Genomic DNA, 26817 nt, shown 5'->3' with positions numbered 1-26817 from the left:
TCACGTGACGTGACGTCAACATCCAGTAATGGCGAACAAATGTAAACAAACACTTTGTTTTACCGATACTTTTGTAATTTCTCTTCTGCTTTGTTCTAGAGATTATTAAACTCCATGACAATGTCTCCAACGTATTTAACTGGTTAAAAATAGTATTTATACAAGAGTTTTAACGAAAAATATCAGGAAAAAATGTACAGGAATAAAAAAAAATTCAGCTTTCAAAATATTCGTCGATAAAAAAACCGATCTTTATATTTACGCTAGCCATTTTGTATATTACCACGTGACCTGCTATCTCTTAAACTGGAGGGGGGGGGATCCACTTGAATCCAACAAAACCAGTAATTTTTTTTTTCTATTATATATACATCATTTTCTATAAAATTAAGTGTAGACTTTATAATTAAAACAAAAAATGTTATTCATACTAAAAAAAAAAACGCTTAGTCATGTCACGTGACGTGACGTCAACATCCACTAATGGCGAACAATTGTACCTATTTACTATGCCTCCCCACGGGACAGAGTTAGACACCAGGGTCGTTTTTTAACGTGGAGAAAAGGTACAAAAATAAAAATTGTCTCAGTCGTGGAGGATTTCTCCTCCACCGAAAGAGAACAAGAAATAGAAGTGCAGCATCTGAAGAACAGATACTACACTTTGATCTTGACCAAAAGGCCAAGAATGCGAACAATTGTAAATAACAACTTTTTTCACAAAACCAACACCGTCTTTCTTTTTTTTTCTCTCTCTTTCTCTCTCTCACCCACTTACTCTTCCCTCTCTCTCACCCTCTTTCTCTTGACGTCACACCACTGTTAAACTGTGGGGGGGGGAACACATTCCCAGGCATTATCTCCTATAGATGCACATTTTATTAGAAATTCAGCTTTCAAAATATTAGACGATAATAAAAATATAAAACCAACACCCTCTTTCTCTTTTCTCTCTCTCTCACCAACTTACTCTTCTCTCTCACCCTCTTTCTCTTGACCTCCTACTACTGTTAAACTGTGTGTGTGTGGGGGGGGGAAGAGGCAGCTTGAAAACCAACAAAAACAGTGCACAGTTTCCCAAGCATTTGGGGTGGGAAGGGGGGGAAGAAGCCGAGCGCACAGTTTCGTGTGAGAGAGAGAGAACAATTCTCAACCTATATACTCAACAAATTTTTTATCTACAGATTTGAAACTTTGTATATAGGGTATTCAGACATATGGAAATATATCTAGCATAATCTATCTATTTTATCTATAAAAGTGAGAATGCGTGTGTGTGAGATAGCGAGAGAGAGAGAGAGAAAAAAAGAGAGATAAAAATTCTCAACCTATACATTCAACAAATTTTTTATCCACAGATTTGAACATTTGTATATAGGGTGTTCAGACATATAGAAATATATCTAGCATAATCTATCTATTATATGTATAAAAGTGAGAATGTGTGTGAAAGAGAGAGAGAGGACAATTGTCAACCTATGTATACAACAAATTTTTTATCTACAGATTTCAAAATTTGTATATTGGGCATTCAGACATATTTTAATATATCTGGCATAATCTGTCTATTATATCTATAAAAGTGAGAATGTGTGTGATAGAGAGAGAGAGAACAATTCTCAACCTATATACTCAACAAATTTTTTATCTACAGATTTGAAAATTTGTATATAGGGTATTCAGACATATGGAAATATATCTAGCATAATCTATTATATCTATAAAAGTGAGAATGTGTGTGTGTGTGTGAGAGAGAGAGAGAGAGAGAGAGAGAGAGAGAACAATTCTCAACCCATATACTCAACAAATTCTTTATCTACAGATTTTAAAATGTGTATATAGAGTATTCATACAAATAGAAATATATCTAGGATAATCTTTCTATTATATCTATAAAAGTGAGAATGTGTGTGTGTGTGAGCGAGAGAGAGAGAGAGAGAGAGAGAGAGAACAGTTCTCAACCGATACATTCAACAAATTTTTATATATAGGGTATTCAGAAATATCGAAATATATCTAGCATAATCTATTATATCTTTAAAAGTTAGAATGTGTGTGTGTGAGAGATAGAGAGAACAATTCTCAACCTATGCACTCTACAAATTTTTTATCTACAAATTAGAAAATTTGTATATAGGGTATTCACACATATGGAAATATATCTAGCATAATCTATCTATTATATCTATAAAAGTTAGAATGTGTGTGTGAGGTAGCCAGAGAGAGAGAGAGAGAGAGAGAGAGTAAGAACAATTTTCAACCTATATATTCAACAAATATTTGATCTACAGATTAGAAAATTTGTATATAGGGTATTCAGACATATGGAAATATATCTAGCATAATCTATCTATTATATCTCTAAAATTGAGAATGTGTGTGTGAGAGAGAGAGAACAATTTTCAACCTATATACTCAACAAATTTTTTTATCTACAGATTTGAAAATTTGTATATAGGGTATTCAGACATATGGAAATATATCTAGAGTAATCTATCTATTATATCTATAAAAGTGAGAATGCGTGTGTGTGTGAGAGAGAGCGACACAGAACAATTCTCAACCTATATATTCAACAAATTTTTTATGTACAGATCTGAAATATCACATTTGTATAGAAGTAGAAATCTTGATACCTACTCTGATACCTAATAAAAGAAAGGACACTCTTTAGGGCGGATTTTGATTATAACAAGTCACTAATTAGAAATTATAATAAACATTCTAATAATTTAAGAATTTTACCAAAATAAAATTGCATGGTAATCACCCAATTTCTGCCACAAAATTTTGATTGGCAGAACTCATAAACATAAAATATATATTTTCTAATTTCATCTTTTTTTTTTCTTTTTACATAATCTGGTTTGATGTTTTCCCAAATATTCAAATCACTATATTTTGCTGCTTAATATCAAATACAGCAACTGAGTTATTTTTATGCATCAAACAATTACATTTTCTCATTCATCCAAACTAATCACTGAACATCAATTTCATATTTTCTTCACTAAAATATTACTGTGCTTGATGTCATCAAGTGGAGCGGATCATTTTTTTTTCATTTGTTCACACATTTTTCCAATTTATATATATTTTGTTAAAGATTCTTAGCCTATGTCATTGCATACCAATCTGTTTATTAAAAGTTAAGGTTCACTGTAAACACATATGTTACACCAAAATAAAAACGCTTCAGATAATGTCTTGATATTCAATTCAGTTTCTCACATGACATCTTATGAAGTTAGTAGAAATGTTACAGACTTTTGAATCTCAAACACTTTCAATACTGTGCACTGATATTTTCTTTTTTGCAATATAAGCACATTCATGATTTTTTTTACAAACGTTAAAAACTTTCACATTGTGTAGCAATATACTGAAACAATTATAAAAATATTTGTTTTTATTTTGAATGATGCAGGGCATCTGAAGAGAGATTTTTCTAACAAAATGAAAGTATAATTTTTAGCAATAGGTATCTAGGAAAAGGCCACTACATATGTTATAAGTTCCAAATTTCCACAACCTGGCAAATACTGGTACATGCTAGCAAATTTAGATTTGCAATTACAAAATATGATTCTAATTTTTTCCTTTGCTCTTTATTCTAACACTACACTAAGTTTACTGTGTTATTTCGCTACAGTTGATATTGTGTAGAACAATAAGAAAATCATAGTGAACAATGCATTCAACAAAATTTCACACACATTTCTAGATACCTATATCTAATAAGTTCAAAAGAAAGGACACACTTAGGGAGGTATTTTGGTGGTCAAGTCACTAAAAAGAGATTAGCTGGTTTCCCGGCATAGCCCAGGATATAATAAAGATTGACTGAAATACATGTTCTAGCTGGTTTCTAGGCGTTGCCAGGGATGTAATATAGACACATTATGTTGTATATTACCTGTTCTCTTCTCCCTAAGGTAAAACAATTTCATATACATGCTGTAAATTACCTATGCTAGGGATAAAACATGAACAATATCAGTCCTAGGGTAGATAAAACAAATAATACATAGAGATGAAAGATTCCTCTCCCCTAAGAATCAAACATATGTTCAATATCTGCTTTTGTTTTTTCATTGTTTATACGGTCCCGAGCAACGCCGGGTAGCCCTGCTAGTCTATATATATAAAAGCGAAAATGTATGTGTGTGTGTTTGTATGTATGTATGTTTGTGTGTCTGCTAAAAACTTTCGACAGACACAACAAAAATTCACAAACTTAGTCTCATATGAAAACCCCACCTTCCGGACGACAAATATCGAAAAATCGGCCCAAAGTGACCATCAAAAGTGCGTCAACTGATCTATTTTCTGCAGGGGGGGCCCAAAAAGTGACATTTTAATGTTAAACATTACATATTTTTAAATCGATTTACAACTGCCCCCAAAAATACGGCCGCCAACTCTTATACATAAAGTATACACGCGGCCGTTTATTTTGGGTCAACTTGTATTTAAAATCCGCTGAGTCATGTCACGTGATCTTGACGTCAGCAACCTCTAATGGCCGTCTGAATTTACAATTTAAAAATGTTGTTATCGGTAAAAAAAAAAATTAATTAAAGCTAAACTATGAACTTCTACGCTATAGCAATGTTACCAAAGTTATTACCACATTCAAAATAGGTAGATACGATAGTTAAACGAAAAATAAAGTAAAAAAAAAGTGAAGTAAAAAAAAAATACGCTTACAAAAAATATTAACGATCGAAGTTTTTTTTTTTTAAATAAAAACAGCCAGACGCCATTTTCCAGTCTTTAGAGTAAGGCAGACGAAGTGAAAGAGAGAGAGAGAGAGAGAGAGAGAGAGAGAGAGAGAGAGAGAGAGAGAGAGAGAGAGAGAGAGAGAGAGAGAGAGAGAGATTGAGAGAGAGTGAGAGTGAGAGAGAGAGTGAGAGAGATGTCTAGACAGATTCGACAGGGGGGAGGGTCAACAACGCATGCGTCAGATGACGTCATGACGTCGTGACCTGATTTACTTTAAATAGTTGATAAACCGAACAGACTTTATATGCGCCGCTTTAGCGCAGATAGTTAAGGGCTTGGTTCATTATGTAAACGTTTTGGGTTCGAATCGTGGTGTGAGATGGTTTTTTTTTTCGATTTTTTAAATTTAAATATTGAACCCTGTATTATTTAAACCATTTTTCACGTAACGTTCGTTCGTTTGCCTTACGTTATTTTTTTTGTGTTTTACCCCCCCCCCCGCTTAATTAAAACGTTGTTTTCTTTTCTTACTTCGCTTATAACAATGCTTACATCGTCATGGTCGTCGTCGTAACGCTCGACGACTTTCAAACATCTTTCACTTCTGGCTGGCCGATTTTATTTTCAAACTTCGCCTCAGGGGTTCGGCTTCGATCCTACCCCCCGCGGCTTCTTTTTTATTTAACACCACACACTCCTACAAACACCCGGGCAACGCCGGGTACCCCTCGCTAGTACTTTCATAAATCAGAGTCCATTTTCTGTAGGCTGTTTTTGATCCCAGTCAACGACGGGTACTTTTGCTAGTGTATATATATATGCGTGTATATATATATATATATATATATATATATATATATATATGTGTGTGTGTGTGTGTGTGTATGTATATATATATATATATATATATATATATATATATATATATATATATATATATATATATATAAAACATCGATCTCTTATCAAGTAGAGGATAGTAATCAGTTTTTTTGTTCATTAATTAATCATCGGCATAATCACGTTGACACACCGGTTCCGTTGGATCACCGAAGTTAAGCTACATTTAATCTGGTCAGTACTAAATGGGTGGCCATTTGGAACTTCCAGGTGCTGTAGATGTTCCCCGCTTATCTCGGCATTGTTTCCAGTCGTTCTGGACTTCTTGCCACTGGACTCAAACAGTGCCGATTCAGGAGAGGTCAGGTTTGAGATTGCGCAAACCTTGCCCCACGATTACACACACAGCTGCTCCTAAAGGGGGTATCCGTTGTCTATTGAGACTGACCGTAGACATCAATTCATCATCGATTGGACTTCACATATTCGATCTTTGTTTCATGCTTAATCTTTTCATTTCGTAATCAGTATCGATAATATATCGATCACATTCCTAGTGTTTCTTTTAATTGATTAGAACGTCGTTAATACAATGTGTTTCTCGCCTGACATTAAAAACCTTAATTTGTGTTTAGCACTAATGCAAGTGTTTAACAGCGCGTGTTTCTGGATTTGTGTAAGAAAATAACGCGTGTTGAGAAACAGAAATTCATAATCAGTTACTAATGGAGATTTGTTATGTGCCTGGAGCCAGAACGGTAACAACCAAACGCTAAATGACGTCATCGAAAGAAAAAGACTATACAAAAAAGGACTATCACGTGAGAGAAGATGATCACGTTTGAGATGTTGGTGACGTTACAGCCGTAACGAAAAGTGACGCGTGGCGGGAGAATGAAGAGATAAATGTTATTGTTACAAAAAAGGAGTCGTATTAATACTTGTTCTTGCGACGTACTCTGCTACAACGTGTTGGCTCCCTTGTAACTATACTATCACGACAGGTACTCGACTGAGCTTCAATCTCCGGTCTTACTTGTAAAACATTCGCAACAAATACTCGCCTAATTACAACAACTGTCCACAGTTTCCCTTACTCCCTATTTGTGTCTAACACTAAACGAAAATCCCACGAGCAAAGTTTATTTCATAGAACTGTGCGTCTGTGAAACACAATATTGCCGGGCTGCTTCTCAACGGAATACAACATGATCGCTTTCAAGTGAATAACTTCTAATTAAACCATCCTCATCAAGATGAAAACAGTAGTTCAAAGAATCCAAATAATACGAATAATCAATCTTCATCTTAAACATTCAGAAATAGAAGCACACAGAATTTAAACGACTTTCTGAACAATGCCGAGTGCAAGCAAGTGTATATTTACCTCCCTTTCGTCACAGGAATGTGTGACACAAGGTCAGAAAGTAGGGATTAAAAAGTTAGAGTACAGGGGGTAGTGCCCTATAAACGAAAAAACTGCTTGAGTCGGCCCGTTGGCATTGCCTGCCTCAGGCGATTAACAATAAACTCACTCCTTCTTTTTTGGCTTTCCTGGTTTTCAAGACTGAAGCAACCTGACCGACGCACCCTTCGCCCGTTCGTCACTAAACACTTCATTTGTTCCTTGCATATGACGCACGTCGGGATTCGTACTCATAAGCAACACGAAGCTTTAATTTATCAATGGGTTTCAAGAAATTGAGTTGCAATCCATAAATAACGAAATTATATATTACCACAGATTGGATCTGTAAGATGATAAAGTTAAAGTCGCAATTATGAAATTATGAAGCAATAGTGAAAAACAAATGTGAAAGTTACAATTTGACAAAAATGTGATTAATGGAATCGGATATTTATTTTAAGAGAAAGAAAATTAAAACTGTAAGTTGAACTTTACAATCAAAAGTTATTGTTCAACTGAATACTAAAAAAAAAACAATTTACAAAGTCCTTATTCCGCGAAGTTTCAAAGAATACTATTCTTGTTATTCTTCACATCAGATGACATAAAGAAATTAGCAAATTATATTTGTAGCAATGCTAAAATTTGCTAGTTAAGGAATTAAGTGAAACCGCAATTTATTGTAGTTATAAATTGCTAAATAAAAAAAAGAAGTGAAAAATTGTCGGATATATATATATATATATATATATATATATATATATATATATATATATATATAGTAGAAATGGTAATTAATGAAAACTGAAGAAAGTGCTCAATACTATTGTAGAGCAAATATGCGTTTTATTTTTATTACCGTATGTTTCTGTTAAGTTACATTATTGTTTCAGCTGAAACAATAATGTAACCTAACAGAAAGATACGGTAATAAAAAATAAAACGTATATATATATATATATATATATATATATATATATATATATATATATATATATATATATATAAACCGTGTATAACATTACAGTTTGCATGAAAATCCTCTCGAGTTTATTCGAAATGCAAAATAGTTGTTTAGAGAGATTGGAGTCCAAAATAAGTCCAGCGTGACGATGGATATAATCCGATAGGAAAGCCTTCAAAACAGCTGAAATAATGAAAATTGATTTCTTTTCTGGTCAGTGCAGTAACCCAAAGAAAAGTCTGTCCCCAGTCAAATGGGACCTAATAGTAAAAAGAGAGAACACCAGTATGAGAACCTTCATCATCGGCTTAATTAGAAAAAGTATATATATATATATATGTGTATATATATATATATATATATATATATATATATATATATATATATATATATATATATATATATATATATATGTATAAGGAATGAAAAAATATACCAGCGGTGGTTGACGTTATGTTTAAAGAAAAAATAGAAAAAACCGAATGAAATTATTAAAAAATCAACGTTTCGTCCCTGTTTCAGAGGACATCTTCAGGATAATTGAAATAAAAATGTGATAAAAGAAAAAGTCATAGATCGTGCGAAAAAAGATTTAAAAAAAAAAAAAAAGATTTTAAAAAACTGTCTTTTTTTCGCACGATCTATGACTTTTTCTTTTATCACATTTTTATTTCAATTATCCTGAAGATATCCTCTGAAACAGGGATGAAACGTTGATTTTTTAATAATTTCATTCGGTTTTTTCTATTTTTTCTTTAAATATATATATATATATATATATATATATATATATATATATATATATATATTAGTGATGGGACGATTCCAAAATTTTTCCCGATTCCGATGCAATTACCGATTCATTTCAAAATTTCCGATGCCGATCCGATTTTTTAATTTTCGTTTTTTAATGGGGGACGTAAACTGCAGAAGTACCGCGATCATTTTAGAATTTAGAGTGTGAGATTAGTTTCAAATATAAATTTAACGTAAAATGATCATCGTTTCTGGCTACCTTAATTCTTTATGGATGTTAACTAAATTGTTTCCCACTAAATCAAGTTTGATTTGCGACGTTGTAAAGCCATGTGTAATCGCTTAAAAAGTAGACACCCCTCCTCCAATAAGCGCACATAATTTAAAATTGGTAACACACTACAATGTTTTGGAAAAGCAGCTCATTTTACGTTAAATTTATTTGTGAAATTGACCCTCTATTTTAAATTCCTATTCGTTTTATATTTATTTATTTTTTTATAATCACGAGTGTTTATAGGCAATGTTTATATTTCATTTTTAAATAGTTACGTGTAAAACGGTACGAAGATGTAAATAATGTATTCTCGTGAAATTATCGGTGTTTTTATTCCGTTTTTATTTTTCGTCCATCGCAATTATAACTTTTTGTTGCGCAAAGAAAAGTTCCATTCTCCATTTTATAAACGACACAGCCCTTTCCTACTACTAACCCTAAGTCCGTGATAATACAAATAATAAAGAGTTGGATTTCCTATATTAAAGACCGACCTTGTGTCTAAGACTACCTTTGGGTAGGGGACGACAAATAAATAAAATCACACGTAAACTAACTCACCCACGCCAGACAAAATGAGATTCTACATTTTTAGGCGATTATGTGAACATATTTAAAAAAAAAAAAAAAAAAAAAGAAACCAACTAATATAAAATTTAGAGAGTGGGATCAGTTTAGTATATATATTTAAAGTAAAATCGTTTTCATTTTCAGGCCATTATAAATTATTATGGTTGTTCATTAAATTCTTTTACAACTTACCCTAAGTTAGACTGGTAAGTTCATAAAACCCGCATATTATCACTTAAAAAATAACCTCCCACATACACAAACGCACAGAACTTACATATTATAGCAATCTTTGGTTAACTGTCCTTAAACGTTAGAATTACTTGGATATGGAGGCTCATTTTCTGTTGAATTTACCTGTAAAACAGACACTATAAATTCTTAAATTTATTATTTTTTGCTTCTCGTCTGGTGGATGATTTTTCAAAATAAGAAAGGAAGAAAAGGGGGCGAAATAAATGAATACACAACGAATAAATGTTACGAAAAACAAGCGAAGCTACATTTTCAACTACCTGGATAATTTTTTTCTTTTCTTTTTTTGCACTTTAACTTATTTTAAAGTGTTTTTAACTTAAAATAATGGTAGTGTGAAGCCTATTGAGTTAAAACCAAATAAAAATGGTGATATTATTTAAGCCATATTTGAGCCTCGATAATAGCTCAGAAATCAGAAATCAAAGTACTGATAGAAACGCACCCAAGAAATGTAACTATGTTCACCTGATGTTATGTGAGAACAAGAAAAAACGCCGACATACGACTTTTAACTCTCGATAATGACTCAAAAATTAAAAATTAAACAATACACTAGTAGAAACCCACCCAATAAATGTTACCAAAGGCAAGATAAGTTACACTTCTACCTAACAAAAGAATATATTTGACTTTTACAAAAAAACAAAACAAAAAAAAACAAAAAGCAATTCGAACTTTTCCATCACATTAAAATAAATATTAAACAAAAATAAAGTAAAAATATGCTGGTAATTAATTTTCAAACCATGAAACACATTTTGAATATCTTTAAAATAGTTATTTAAAAATACACTTACATTTTATGTTGCCAAATTGTCGAAGCCAAACGGGTATCGAATATGTTAATTAGACACCGCCAAAAATGGCCGAAAAATCAAGTTGTTGTTGTTGTTTTTTAAAACGAAATTACATTTATTAAAATCCATTATTTCTGAGTAACTTTTTCTTTTCCAGAAAGATAAAACCCTGAATTTTATTATATAGAAAACAGAATAATGTAAAACTTTTTCTACTATTTTTAATTAAATTTTAAATGTTAAATTTTCCCAAAAAGTTAACAATTGACATTTTTTTGTCTTGCACAAAAAACGTACATAAATATTTAAAAAAAAAAAGGTTTTTGAAATAATTAATTTATTTATTTGTTGTCTAACTAAGATTTAGGGTTATTTTCTATAAGAATATGCAAAAATATTATAATATAAGTACCTGGATTTCAAATAATTCCACTTATTCATATAGGTAACCAGTTACTTCGCGTCGATCTAGACAATGTTTACGTTTGTACTTAATAAAAAGCAAACTATGGAAAACTAAACAGGCCAAAAAAACATATTTTTCAGTGACGAAAATTTCAATGTATTATTAACGCTGAGGCTGGCCAGTACCAGGTCCGTCAAAAAGTACTTACCGCCCCCCCCCCCAGTTTTGGCGGTGCCTGATGTTAATTATCCCCAAATACTTTCAGTTAGTGACCTTATATAGAGGAGTGAGATTGGTGGGCTCTAGACGGTATTGGCGCCGCCGTAGGAATCCCTAACTATAAGCATAAATGATACCGGCAGAATCAAAGAAAATCACACGGAAGCATGACATTTCACGAGCTCATTTCAAATTCAATTCAAGGCCAATCCTTTTCATATTCCTGGTCATATTTGCCAATGCGAGTAAGGGAGCGGACAAAAACCTAACCGGACAAAATCCAACACTATTATATTCTACTTTTGATTGAATTAGCAATAATGTTTGATGTTATTTTTCTTGACAAAAAATTTCTTTAAATTTAAACAATTTTTTAAATACCTTGAAAATAAACTGCATTCTTCTAAAGGTTATCTAGCGAATTTTCGCAAAGTTTCAAGTTTTATTTTGTTTATTTTACGCAGATAAAATAAATTTAGATCTTCTTTCAATGTTATCATGATCTATAGAGGTTAGTTTTACTAATAGTTTAAAAGGAATAAATATTTATCAACGATATCAACAATGAAAAATTAACATAAAAAATATTAAAAGAATCGGTTTTGGAATCGGAAATTAGGCACAAATTTTTCCGATTCCGATACCAATTCCGATACCCCGAAAACTACCGATTTTTCTGATTCCCGATTCCGATTCCGATTAATCGGTACAACACTAATATATATATATATATATATATATATATATATATATATATATATATATATATATATATATATATATATATATATACTAGCAGAAGTACCCGTCGTTGACTGGGTTCAAAAGCAGCCTACAGAAAATGGATTATGATTGATGAAAGTATGATAGGTTATAAAAAGGAGGGGGTTGTAAAGAGATACGTTTTGACACTCAAAAATTTTACCCTGAGCAAAATATGAGGAAAGTAAAGATAATTTTCGCGAAAATATATTTTTTATATCAACTTTTTTTCATTCGTAGACAAGAGTGACCAACAAAATGATGTTCCCTTGCTATATATATATATATATATATATATATATATATATATATATATATATATATATATATATATATACAAGAAATAAATATTACCATAGCCAATAAAAGTTACTTTTATGGTAGAAAAGTTAATTGGTTTGTATTTTTAAGTAGTTTGTAAAAAAAAAAACAAAACATTTTTTTAATTCACGAACCGGTTTAAAAAAATAAAAATGGCACCGACTTTGAAATGGAGAGCCCCGTTTTCAATTTGAAGGAGGGGCACCTGAGCATTCTGTGTTAACAATTTAAGAGAGTTCCTTCAACGTAAGGAATATTTATAAACATATTTTAATGTTTTCCGTTATTTTGTACTTGAGGAATATTCGATTATGGCATGTGTAGTTTATATAAAAATTCATTTAAGTAGTTATCGCCTCAAATTTCGTTTTAATTTCGGTTCGCTGAAATTATTTCAAGTAAAGAGCATTAAAAACTATTTCAAAACAAAAAAAAACATGAACTGAACTTTTATTGACTTTGGTAACATTTATTTCTTGTATATTTATTTTTTCGTGTAGTCGTTTGTTGGGTTTTCTGCTAAACACTCTTACTAAACAATATCGACGGAATGTCGAAAAACAAAGAAACAAAAAACAGTTTTGAAAAATAATGAAGCTTTACTTACTTTAGTAAAATAATTCGAAACAGCAAAATGGGATATTAAAAAAGTAAACACGTAATTACTTTAGTTTTTTTAAAGCAAAGAATCGATATCAATATGAATAAGAAGAAAATGACGTCCTTTTCAAGCAGAACAGCTTCGTTTCAGTTTTACAGTATTGAACGGTGTAGTATTGCGCCGTCGGATTCAGGGTTGTACTATTGTAATGTAAAGAACACGCAGAAAGGGCTGTAATCAACTGAATTCCTTCTAGTACACTGACAAAAAAGCTTAAACAGATATATAAATAAAAATAAAAAGGTTATGTAAATGTTTTTAAAAAGACAAGTAATCACGTGAGCAGGATTTTTTCCTTCTTTTGACACAATAACAAGTAACGTTCTTATTTTTATTATTTATCTATTTATCTATTTTCGAAAGAGTGCCACATGCAAGTGGAGAAGGAAAAAACAGAGTTATTCAAAATTTGTGTCGAGAATTGTCTAAAGTTCCGACTTTTTTTTTTGGCTTTCACTTTAATAAGAGCGTGAATTTATGACGGGAATTTATTAGGCACAATATGATTCAACTCAAAAAAATAAATAAAAGCTAACGTGAATTAAGATTAAAGTTAAGGGGTTATTATGGACCCTCACCCCTTTTAAAAAACCTTGTTAAACTTTGTGACATATTTAGCTTCTATGGAGGTCAAGCGCGAACGAACACCCAATAATTTTATTATACCATATTTCTTCAAACTGAAACATAATTATCAAAGTATACTTACGCAAATAGATATGAAAAGTCTTTGTTTAAGTTCGTGCCATATTTTCATAGAGTACAGGCGCGAACGCAGACCCCACAATTTTATTATACCATCCCTATTTAAGTTGAAACATACTTATCAAAGTATTCTTTTGTACATCTATATCAAAAACACTTGTAAACGTTTTTTTCATTTTTTATTTCCATTCTTTGGGGGTCAGGCGCGAACGCAGACCCCAACATTTTTATGAACCACCGTTCTGCCGGATCAAACATACCCATTCCTGATCCTCGATACATCTTCTATCATTATATGTAATCAGTTTTTTAAAATAGTCAACCATATAGGAGCCTATTCGTGACCACACACACACACACACACACACACACACACACACACACACACACACACACACACACACACACACACACACACACAGACGTTCAGCTTTATATATATATTTTATTTTTTATTACCGTTCTACCTGTTCAGTTACATATGTTTCGGTTGCTGGATCATATTTACGATCCAGCAGCCTCGTTAGACCTTACAGAAATGGCTATTAATATTATTTGGAAGAACGATTTTAAAAGAAATACAAGAGAGAAAGAAAAAAGAAAGAAAAAGAAGGGAAGAGAAAATAAGGGGGCGGAGATCGACAATAATTAAGTTTTTAAGTTTAAAATATATTAGATTGTAGTGTATGGGGTGGGGGTTAGTACATTCAGCAAGGCGTGGTTGAAGATGTAGTGATATAGGGAGGAGGAGAGGGGGAGATAAAAGGGAGGGATAAGGGGAGGAGGTGGAGGAATTTCAATTTTCGGGTTTAAGATTTGGCTGTTTTTAGTAAAATTGTTTAGCTATGCACTGGAGTATATGAATTGATGGGAGGGAGAGAGGGAGAGAAAGGGAGAGAGAAAGGATTAGTGAACGTGTCACATGCGTTTGGCAAGGGTTTCATCTTGGAACGCTCGCAGTGGCTACGGCATGTCCAAACGCACATTCGACAATTAATTGTTTTAGGCAGTTATGAGTAAATACATATGCCAATACACGCGCACATACGCACACATACATACTCATATAAACACGTACATACACACACATATATATGTATATATATATACACACACAGATACACACGTATATATAAAAGTATATCTACATATATACACACAGCCACATACGCACATACAAATATATACAGAAAGTACGCGGAAACATACATGCCAATAAATGCACACACATGCACACACCCATATACACGTATACACATATATACATATATACACACATATATATATACACATACCCATATATATATATGCACACACATACACATACTTACATACATATATGTATAGACATATATCTTCAGTAGGATATTGTTGTATATATACATACATACACACATGTACACAAACATTAATACACTTATATATTAACATACATATCCATAAATATATACATACATATACAGACATATACATATACATAGATATGTGTTTGTTTATACTAAGTAAATAAGGTAAAGTTAGGATAAAAAATAAAAGGGTGTAGTTAATAAAGGGAGTTTAGGTAGACACATGATAAAACATGTTCCAATACATCCAATACAATGCATAGATATATTTTTGTGTATATATTCCTATGCGCGCATACAGACGTATGTGTACTTCTGGGTGTTGGTGTGTATATGTATGTGTGTATGTATATGTATACATGTGTGAACGTACGTATGCAGGTATATCTATATCTGGATACATATGCGTGTATGTGTTTGCATGTACATATCTATCTATATTTGCAATACCCCTGACACTGAAAAGAAGGTTAGACATAACCATTGCCCAAAACACCGAATTAGGCGCCCATCCCCTATATATATGAACTTACCGAAGCCACAAGAACCCCAAACTTAACCACCACATTCATAATCTTTAAACGTTCAGGGCCTCTATATCGATCAAACTACATTTAAACTCTTAGACATCCTACTAACAATATGACTATAAATATAGCTCGACCTAACTCTGAATGTCCTAGTCTTACTAATAACTCTTACTACTTACATTTATATCCCCGATACATATAAATTCAACCAATATATACACAAAAACCATTTAAGGAAATAGAAGTTGATCTCTTTGTAGATCTATTTACTTTTCAAGATAACCTTCCATAATATAAATCTCACCTGTCTGTTTAAATATATGTATGTACGCTTGTATGTCTGCCTAAAACTTTCGACAGAGGTGACGGATTTTCACAAAATCGGTATCATTTTGAAGCTCGACCTCTCGGATGACAAATATCGAAAAATTGGCCCAAAACATTAATTCCTTCACACTCAATTGGACAACCAGGAGGGATCGTTTTTTGCGAGCCATTTTTTCAAGTCATCATATCGGTTGGATTGACTATGCCTAATTTTAAGGTTCCGAAGTTCCAGTCGCGTTATGGAGTAAGGGTAAGAGGTCAGGTTTTCTTTCATTTTCTTTTCTGCCTTCGTGCTTACTACCACGTTTTTGTTTTTTTGCTCTACACACACCTCCAAACAACCGGCAACACCAGGCACCCAGGCTAGTCATAATATAAATCAGTAAATATGAACTTACTGTTTGATATAACTGAGATGGTGGAGGTCTTAATATTCCGAGAATAACATCTCTTTTTCAAAAGAAAGGGACCAAAGAAAAGCATTGTATTATCGTATGGCGGAAATAGATGTGTAAGCGGGGTAGCTGTAAAGCAAGAAAAGAGTTTAGATATAGGTGTCTTTATTTATATTACTATAGACATTTCCATTTTTTTATTTATTCATCTATTTAATTTAATTTTTTGATTATCTTTTTAAATTATTTGTCGATATTTTTGTATAATTTTAGCTAATGCGATATCGGTTCGGTTATTATTTAAATTCTTACCGGAAGTGCGTGGTGCTGTGAATCCGTAATGGAGACAGTGTTTAATGTTAAACCTATTAGTCTTCATATGTGTGCGTCGATAAAATATGCTGGTCTTAGACTTCGTAGCCTCGTAAGAGATGACGTTTTCTCTTCCCTGCAACCTCTTTCTCATAGTTGCGAGTTTGTCTTTGCTTTATCGTTACTTTTATGGCAAGTGCTCGACTGAGCTCAAATCTATGGTCCCCCTCACCAGATTTTCACAAGAAACACTTGTCTAGCTGAAAACACTATCAATAATCCCCCCACTCGTTATCTGTGCCTAAACCTAAACGTAGATTCCATGAACAAAGCTTCTTTCTTAGAACTGCACGCTTGTGGAACTGTCTTCCGTTTTCCTGCTTTCAAGCTGACTACAATATGATTGTCTTCAAGTCCAACGTAAACAAGTTCTTGATGAGCTGTTCACCTTAAGTTAACAAATTAACCAAATTTCCATTACTAAAAATTACTATATTGTCCAATTGATTACTGTACACTCTTTAACCTTTATCCTGGAGTGCCCTCTAGGCCTTCATAAGTGGTGATATATATATATATATATATATATATATATATATATATATATATATATATATATATATATATACATTTGGCCTTTTTTTTTCTCCGTTGACTGTAAAATGCTCAGAAAACAATTGAATGTTCTCTATTTTTTTGGGTTACCCTATATATATATATTGAATCAGTTTAAACTTATTATTTAATATTTAAAGAATATATTTGTTTCCAAACATTTTTTGAATTTCAAACTGACAAATGTACACATAATCCCCTTTTCCCCACTTTTCCCATCTTAGCCTATATATTCCGTCTTTGTAGTTCCCATCTTCCTTTTTCTTTATTATAATTTGCTGGAATCTTCGTATAACAAGAGTGAATGTTTTTGAATTTGGTCTATAATGGTTGTATAAATAAATTCTCTCTATAGATAGATAGATAGATAGATAGATAGATAGATAGATAGATAGATAAAGTAAAACCAACGCGATCATTCCACAGACAAGCAATAACGTCGATTCACAGCAAGGGCGAAACGGGTATATAAGAATATACGCACACATCAGTAATCGAAACTATAACATATTTATTAAGCATTATTATATGCTCGTCATAGTGTTCCTGTCAAAATCTTATAGGTGTTGCGAGGTTGACGTAATTAAGGCAATATTTAGCGCCGTGTGACCTCACACAAGTGATTGTCAACGTTAATAGTATTAAGAAAACAATGGCGTCTCTAGCAGCAACCCCATCGTCTTTAATGTGACTCTTTTCAGTTATATATATATATATATATATATATATATATATATATATATATATATATATATATATATATATATATAAACTATCGGTCCATTTAGGCAGCATTTATATATATATATATATATATATATATATGCGTGTGTGTGTATATATATATATATATATATATATATATATATAGAGAGAGAGAGAGAGAGAGAGATAATATATATATATATATATATATATATATATATAGAGAGAGAGAGAGAGAGTAAGTTATGAAAACATATATGTCAATTAAGCAACACAGAACATGCCTGACGAATTCTCACGAAAATGAAACACGGAATATTCTGTGTAGCTAAATTGCCATATATATTTTCATAACTTACTACCTAGCTCTATCTATGTATTGAGCACTATTGAAGTAAATACTGAAAATTTACGCATAAAATTATATCTTCGTATATTAATTTATGTGATTAAAGGAAGTAGTCACATATATATATATATATATATATATATATATATATATATATATATATATATATATATATATATATATATATGCGCGTGTGTGTGAAAGAGAAAAAGCAAGAGAGAGAGAGAGAACGAGAGAAAGAGAGAAGTAGAACGAATACATGAAAGAGACGTAGATTCAGTTAGAGCATATCAAACGATAGTTGCCTCGTGCAACCACTCGTCTCACCAATCGGACTATTTGGGGACGAACGGCTTTCGCGTCTACTCTCCTCATTGAGGCGCCACGAAAGACAAAGAATTTTTACTATCTGGAAGTCATCTGATATTGCCAAATTCCGTGTGCTGGCTCACACTTAACTTTTAGGTGTAACTCAAAGTTTTCATTCAAACTTATAGCCTTTGTTACGTAACCCATACACTTCATTTTCTTTTCTTTTTTTTTTTAAATTTGCAATTTTTGCTTTAAGTCAAACAAACAAAAAAAGTAATTTCATCCTCCAAAAATCTGATTCTTTTGAGCCAGCAAAAATGGGTGGTAACATTAATTTCAGTCTCATTAACTTGATATTAAATTAAGCCTTTGCCCTTTTTAAAATAAATTGCCTTTAAGTTCACCCCTTGTTTGAAAGAATTTTATGAATAAAATCTAAAAAAAAAAAAAAAAAAAAATTCTCACCCGTGTCGGAGAGTTGCATCGGTTTTAACCTAATGAGATGTCCTCTTTTGTTATTCGATTTTTAAATCTCTTATAACCACGGCCAACGATACGAGAACCCATCAAAAGACACCGATAATTCATTTTTTCATCCAATCAAACCGGTTTGCGCACGACTTCCTTTGTAAATACTAAACTACGCATGCGCATTGATGAACACTCGTTTGAATGTCAATAGAAATGAAGCCCTTTAGATTTTAAAGTGCATAGCAAATAATAATAATAATAATAATAATAATAATAATAATAATAATAAGAAGAAGAAGAAGAAGAAGAAGAAGAAGAAGAAGAAGAATGAGAAAAAGGTGAGGGAAGAAGAAGAAGAAAAAGAAGAAAAGTAGAATGAGAAAAAGGTGAGGAAAGAAGAAGAATGAGGATAATAAGAATAAGAAACGAAGAAAATCGAAGAGAAAAAGAAAAAGAAACGCAAGAGCAATAAGAGAATAAAAAGAAAAAAAATAAGAAGTAGAAAAAAGAGAAGAACAGCAACAAAAGAAAAAGAAGAATATAAAACAAGAAGAAAGTAGAAAAAGAGAAGAAGGGAAAAAGAAAATAATAAGAGGAAAGAAAAACCAGAAAAAATAAAGAAAAGAGAAACGAACAAGTAAGAAGAAGAATAAAGAACATTAAGAAAAAGAAGAGATACTACTACTAATACCACTACTACTACTACTACTACTACTACTACTACTACTACTACTACTACTACTACTAATAATAATAATAATAATAATAATAATAGTAGTAGTAGTAATATATACCGGACGAAGAAGAAAATGGCTACACTCTTTTAAATATACACTTTTTTCACACAACCACTACTTTATATATATATATATATATATATATATATATATATATATATATATATATATATATATATATAGTCATCCACATACAGTACTGTTTCGCTGTATCACAGCTCATCAGTGCGGCTAGACAGGCAACTACCGTAAGCTAGGATCAAAACCCAATCGCCATTACGCTAATCGGCGGCTGCTGTGCGAGTAGTGTATTAACGATATTTTGACACCATCCGAAATACCTAAGCTCGATTTGTTTACACAAAAAGCATCGCTTAGTACGCTTATGGTAATTCGTGTATCACTTCCCAATATGCTCAACTCAAGATGAGGAGCATTATATATATATATATATATATATATATATATATATATATATATATATATATATATATATATATATATATATATATATATTAGGGTGGATCGATTTTGGAACTATAACCCGAGGAAAGTTGCAAAATAACACCAGAAATTAGCCCACAAAATATTTTTTCCAAAATTTTGTATTTATTTGCTAAATTGAATTTAAAAACATCATAATTTGTTATTTTAGTCGTAATGGCTGTAAATATGTATCCACAAAATTAAAAACGAGATTTAATGACAAAAAAAAAGTCTATTAAAGAATTGATATTTTTAAGTTTATTATTTATTTTCATATTATATTAAATCAAATGACTAAAAACAAAAATAAAATGCATGAAAATATATAGTTTAAAATACAAATGACGACTTATTAAACGTCGTTTTAGTTACTGGATATCTTTTCGTCATTCACCGGTAATAAATATCTCCTGCTAGCATTCGGTTTGTTTATCTTTTCAACCCTTTGAGTTCACACGAATTTATATATTTAACAAAGTAGACATACTATTAAAATATTTAAACCTTTTAGAATTATTGAATTTATTTATATTTTAAAAGTTAGTGGGTTTATTTTTAGTGAAAAGCTGGTTTGAAACTAAACTGTATTGTACGGTTGTTTGGTAAGTAAAACATTAGTTTTAACGAATTTCAAAATTATGTCCACTTTTAAAAAAAAAAACACTCGTGTTTTTTCTGACAATATATATATATGTGTATATATATATATATATATATATATATATATATATATATATGTATATATATATATATATCATTCACTCTTTCATTCCATCATAACGAACATTTCTGTAAAAGTCTGAGGAAGCTACAGACGGCCAAAAAAACAAAAAACAAAAAAACAAAAACAAAACGGCCGGGTAGCTGAAACAATAATGTAACTTAACAGAAAGATACGGTAATAAAAATAAAACGCATATTTGCTCTACAACAGTATTGAGCACTTTCTTCAGTTTTTATTAATTACCATTTCTACTAAATATATATATATATATATATATATATATATATATATATATATATATATATATATATATCACAAAGTCACTTACTCTTGGGACGATTAACTGGAATCGGAAAAAGTGGAACTTTTGGCGGTATCGAAATCGGTATTATAATCATTAAAAATTGTTTCTATTTTCTGCTAACAACACTCCATTAAATTATCTTTTTTTATTTAAAGAAAAACTTTCCATTGCTGGTCGTAATAATAAAACAATAAATATGTACTTACTTTAAATTACCAGTAAAACTAAAATCTATATATCGCCGAGCGTGTTTTTATGTTTGAAAATATATATATGCACATTTAACACATGTTTTTAGTGTAATTGAATAAATGACAATTTTATAGTTAAATATTTAGATAGTTCTAAAGAACCGGAATCGGTAATTGTATCAGAATCGGGAATTTACTACTGATCCATTCGATGAGTATCCAAGCGTTCTTTAAAAGTACTGTAAAGAGTGCGAACACCTTGAAGTAGAGTGGCAGCAATGCCACTGGATGCTGTTGCAAGCACAATCTTTCGCATGGATCTAATCTTCATATTTAATTTATTTCGTTTAAAGAAAAAATTCCAATAAAAAAAATTCCAATATAAAATTAAAACATTTAAAAAAGTAAATTCTCCAAAAGACAAAACAATCTTTGCAAGGATCAAATTGATTACAAAAATATTGCCCATGCCACCCGGAGTATCAAGAAACATCATGTTTTCATTCATCTCACCTTGTGCTTCCAACATTGCCATGAATGAATTGTAAACTTCTCTTTGATAATCTGTCAGGCTTTTTTTTTTTTTTTTTTTTGTGTATTTTCTGCTTGTAGGGTAAGTTCTTCAATATTGTAATTTACTTCACGTTGATATTCTCTTTTTCATCACTTTCTTGTCTCAGTGCAGGTAATCCATAGCTTACCAATGGCTGACCGCACTTCAGGTTGGTTGGTTGTTTTTGTTTTACGGCATATCAACCTTTTTCAGGTTATTTAATGCCGAATCTAGTGATTTTGAGGAACGACTTTTTAATGGAGTATATTTGTTTTTTAAAGTCGGATTCTATTTAACCCATAGTTGGGACCCTAACAGGTACTACCACTTCGGGTCAGAGTGGACCTGAGAGCAATGGCAATTAAAGGGTGGCTCCACACTCCCCAAGGCCCGCAAGCTGGGGCCTCACCATCGGATATAGTTTTAGGTCATATCCAGGTCCCCGCCCTTAAGGAGAACTTTTTCTTCAATTAGGCAAATAGTTTTGTTGTAGATGCCATCATTAAAATCCGCTTCTGACTAACTCTGCTCTCCTGGGGATGCAAATAAATGAGGACATTATTTAAAATTATTTCTCTCTATCCCCATAGTAGATGTCATAAATTTATCAATTTATGAAATCGCAGTTTGAAGTTTGTTAATCACTTTTTCGTAAAGTATGTTTTAAAAAAATCTTATGAAGTACATCGTCATAGCAAATGTCTGTTTATGGAGAATTTCTGTAAAAATTTGAGAAAATAATTTATTTTTGCTTCAAACGCATGTTCACCTTTTGTTCTAAAGAAAGAAAACATTAAATTTCTTTAAAAAAAAAAAAAGAAGAAAATTACTGAATGCATAAAACAGAAAAGAAACGGATCACCACACAAAAAACTTTCTTAAAAATTAAGTAATTGAAAATAAAATTTAAAATATTACCTTCGTTTTCAATGCAAAATAATAAAATTAAAAATAGAAATAATGGTACTTGAACAGATTAATCAAGAGATTAAAAAAATGAAAATACCGAAGAAAAAAGGTTATATTGCACATATCCGTTATGGAATGAAGTTCTCTGAAAAAAAAAATTAACTTAATTTCATCAAGTAGGTTTTTTTACACCGAAGAAAACAATTTGTTATGATACCGAGCAATAGGTTCGATTTTTGGGAAGAAAAGCTAGTAATAAAGATGGGGAGGGAGTGTCGGCGCTTTAACTGGAGTTATCTCCCCGTGACGTATTAAACAAATTCCATAATGGCTGACTTCAACGCGGTCTCATAAGAACGTGTTTTTCCACTGTAAAAAAAACCTACTCGATCAAATTAAATGAAATTTTTATTTTCGGAGATCTTACATTAGATACATACAATATAACCTTTTTTCGATATTTTCATTTTTTAATGTCTTGATTAAACTGTACAAGTACCAAAATAATAAATCAACTTTAGAGAATATTTCTAAATTAAAACAAATCAAGTACAGCGGGCATTTAATAACGCCGAGCTTATTGTAATTCTCAGAGTTTAAATAAAAAATTACTTCCGGATTCCAAACAATTTAACTATGCGAGTTATTCTCCTTGAAATTATTAGCTTAAAGGGAAATAATTCTCATAGTTAAACATGAGAATTAACGTGTTTTATTAATAATAAAAAATAAATCAATTATAAATCGAATTAAAAATAAACTTACTAAATAAATTTTAAATGATATTTTTAAATAGTACAATTAAAACGATTCTATTACAGGAAATAATTAATAAGATCCAGATTTTCTTTAATGTAATATGCAAATAAAGTCACTCATTTAGTGCAGATTTCGTTTGTAAAATGCTATATATATAAATCACGCATAAAATTGAATGTGCAATCTTCTTTAATATATTACGGATTTATATATTTGTTGACCAGGATATGTGTACACACAGACCTCCTTTGCAAGAAATAACCTAAAATGGATTTATATATTTCTTTGAACACATATACGAACGCTACTAATATATATATATATATATATATATATATATATATATATATATATATATATATATATATATATATATATATATATATATATATATATATATATAGTTTTGTTAGCGATACTTTCTGAATGAATTCAATTATTTATACGAAAGCGCATTTTTACCTAAATGCGAGTTGGGAATAAAACCAATTTGGTACCCACATATGGGGGGAGGGGCAACATATGTATTGTTTTTAAAATATAATTATCCACTGACCCGTGTTTCGTCGTCTACGACTCATCAGACTGGTGATATATATATATATATATATATATATATATATATATATATATATATATATATATATATTATTATTATTATTATTATTATTATTATTATTATTAGAAGAAGAAGAAGAAGAATAAGAAGAAGAGAATCTGTCAAAGACTAATAAATTTAAGGATGACCTTTTGAATCTCCTGATCAGTAATAACTATTACTTTCTACACTGAAAAGTACGTAAACATGAAACACAAGTGTCTGTAGATACAAAAATTATTAATAATATTTATTTTTCAAAATTTAGTTGTAAAGCAATTTTGAGAAATTAAAGTTGAATCCTCTTTGGGAAAACACAGCGCCAATGTAATATTCCAACTTCCGATCGTGTAATATTCTTTAACTGTAAATAGTTTTTGCATCGAAATGCCTCCGATAAGCATAGAAAACGGATAATGAAAAAATCCAATCAAATGAGGGAACAGTTCGATTTTGACCTTTATGCAGCTAACATCACAAGTGCATTTAAGAAATTTTATCTCCGCATAAGCAGAAGAGCCCGGCGTATAAAATCAAAAGTAGGCTCTTTTGATAAGACAAGTGCACGTTCGAAATTAATGTTTTCGTTGAGAGCATAATTGAACGATGCTATTTGATTTTTGCGTTTTTAACGTTAAGATATAATGCAAAAATATTTTTATAAAATTAACCGTAAGTTCTTTACAGTGCAATATTGACTACAATATATTGCAGATTACGTCCCTGCTGATGGCATGTGAAGATTCATCCCGGTGCACAATGGTGGGTTTCCGACTAGAGCAGGCAATCAATGTATTTGATTGAAAAAATGGGCGGTTTCACCGATTCGACGACGATAAAAATATTAGAAGTGTGGAACATCGTTTATATTTATTCATTTTTTTTTTAAATTACATTTTCATTCCAAACAAGGCACAATGCTCCTTTGACGTAGGGGGCTACTATCAGGGACATTATGTAGTTGCAGGGATACTATGTAGGGAGTTGAGTAGCAAGATGACTATTCACACTACACTTGAATTTCTGTATGTTAGTACAGATGCGGAAGCAAAAATCCGGACGATAATTCCAGAGTCTAGAAGTTCTGGTGAAGAAACTATTAGAGCAGAAGGCTTTCTTGCATCTAGGGATTTCTACTTTTCTGCTTGTCGGGTTTGACGGGATATTTATGTCGTGGGGGTTACAAGAGCTTGTAGTTCATCAGAGCATCTACCATTAAAATACTTGTAAAACAAGCAGAGGGATGCAACATTTCGTCGATGGGACAGAGGTTGAAGCCTAGATAATAGTTCAGGACCTATCAGATTGACACCCTCGTGTTTTCCTGTTATATATATATATATATATATATATATATATATATATATATATATATAGTAATTTATAAAATATATATGGCGATTAAGCTACACTGAATATTCTGCGTTTCATCCAACTATAGGATTCGTAAGGCCTATAGTTGGATGAAACGCAGAATATTCAGTGTAGCTTAATCGCCATATATATTTTATAAATTACTAACTAGCTCTACCTACGTATTGAGCACTTTTGAAGTAAATACTTAAAGTTTACGCATAAATCTATACTTTCGTATAGTAAATTTATGTGAATAAATGAAATAGTTATATATATATATATATATATATATATATATATATATATATATATATATATAAACAATAATTGGAATATTTGCAGCTAAAGGCAAACAAGAACCTCTGTCCGCGACAACGATGACACGAGTAAATAACGATTTATACACATAATTGTAAATGAAACAATAACATATTTATTAAACACTATGATACGCTCACTACGGTGTTGCTGTCAAAATCTCATAGTTGTTGCGCGGCGAGCGTAATTAGCACAATACTTACCGCCGTGTGGCCTTTAAGCTCTAGCGATTGTCAACCTTGATAGCATTAAGAAACCAATGGCGTTTTTAGGAGAAACCCCATCGTCTTCAAAGTGACAGTCTTCGTTAATATTGTCTCGCATAGAGACAAAAGTAAACTTATGTAAAGCATTATAATTCAATAAATATTGAAGATGTTCTTCATATAAATTCGAATCCATTTCTCGCATTAGCATTGAACTTAAAACGCACTATTTCAAGCTTATTCCACTTTACTCAATAGACGTGCAATCTTTATATATATATATATATATATATATATATATATATATATATATATATATATACGAGCAAACAGTTAATAAAACATGTTAAAAAAACACTTTGAAAAAGAGTTAAAAACATATTTAATCTGAAAAGGAAACACTAGATAAGTGGATAGTCCTTAATCCGCGGAGTTTCGAAGAAATACTTTCCTTCTCATCAGAGGGTAGGAATTAGCAAAATGCGGGATCGGATTTTGCATGCAAAAGTATTTGATGAAACAACAAGTAAGTCAAAGATCTTACTTGAAAACAAAAAAAAGTGAAGTAGAGGGAATATGGTGAAGAAAAAGGTGATTACACATGAATGGATAGTCTGGTGGAAGATAAATAATCCAGTGACGGTC

At 31.2% G+C, this 26817-nt stretch overlaps 1 protein-coding gene and 1 pseudogene across 3 annotated transcripts in view; both read right to left on the bottom strand.

Annotated features, from left to right (window-relative positions):
- LOC145259217 (uncharacterized) overlaps positions 1-26817 on the bottom strand; it is a 304488-nt gene that overhangs the window by 80109 nt on the left and 197562 nt on the right. The gene's annotated exons all lie outside the window — the stretch shown is intronic.
- On the bottom strand, positions 562-695 carry LOC145259369 (U2 spliceosomal RNA; annotated as a pseudogene).

This window comes from Euprymna scolopes, chromosome 34 (assembly GCF_053919585.1).
Source record: "Euprymna scolopes isolate OS-2025 chromosome 34, ASM5391958v1, whole genome shotgun sequence".
NCBI lineage: Eukaryota > Metazoa > Mollusca > Cephalopoda > Sepiida > Sepiolidae > Euprymna > Euprymna scolopes.
The sequence above is the reverse complement of the archived record's forward strand: the minus strand, read 5'-3'. Positions and strand labels throughout refer to the sequence as shown.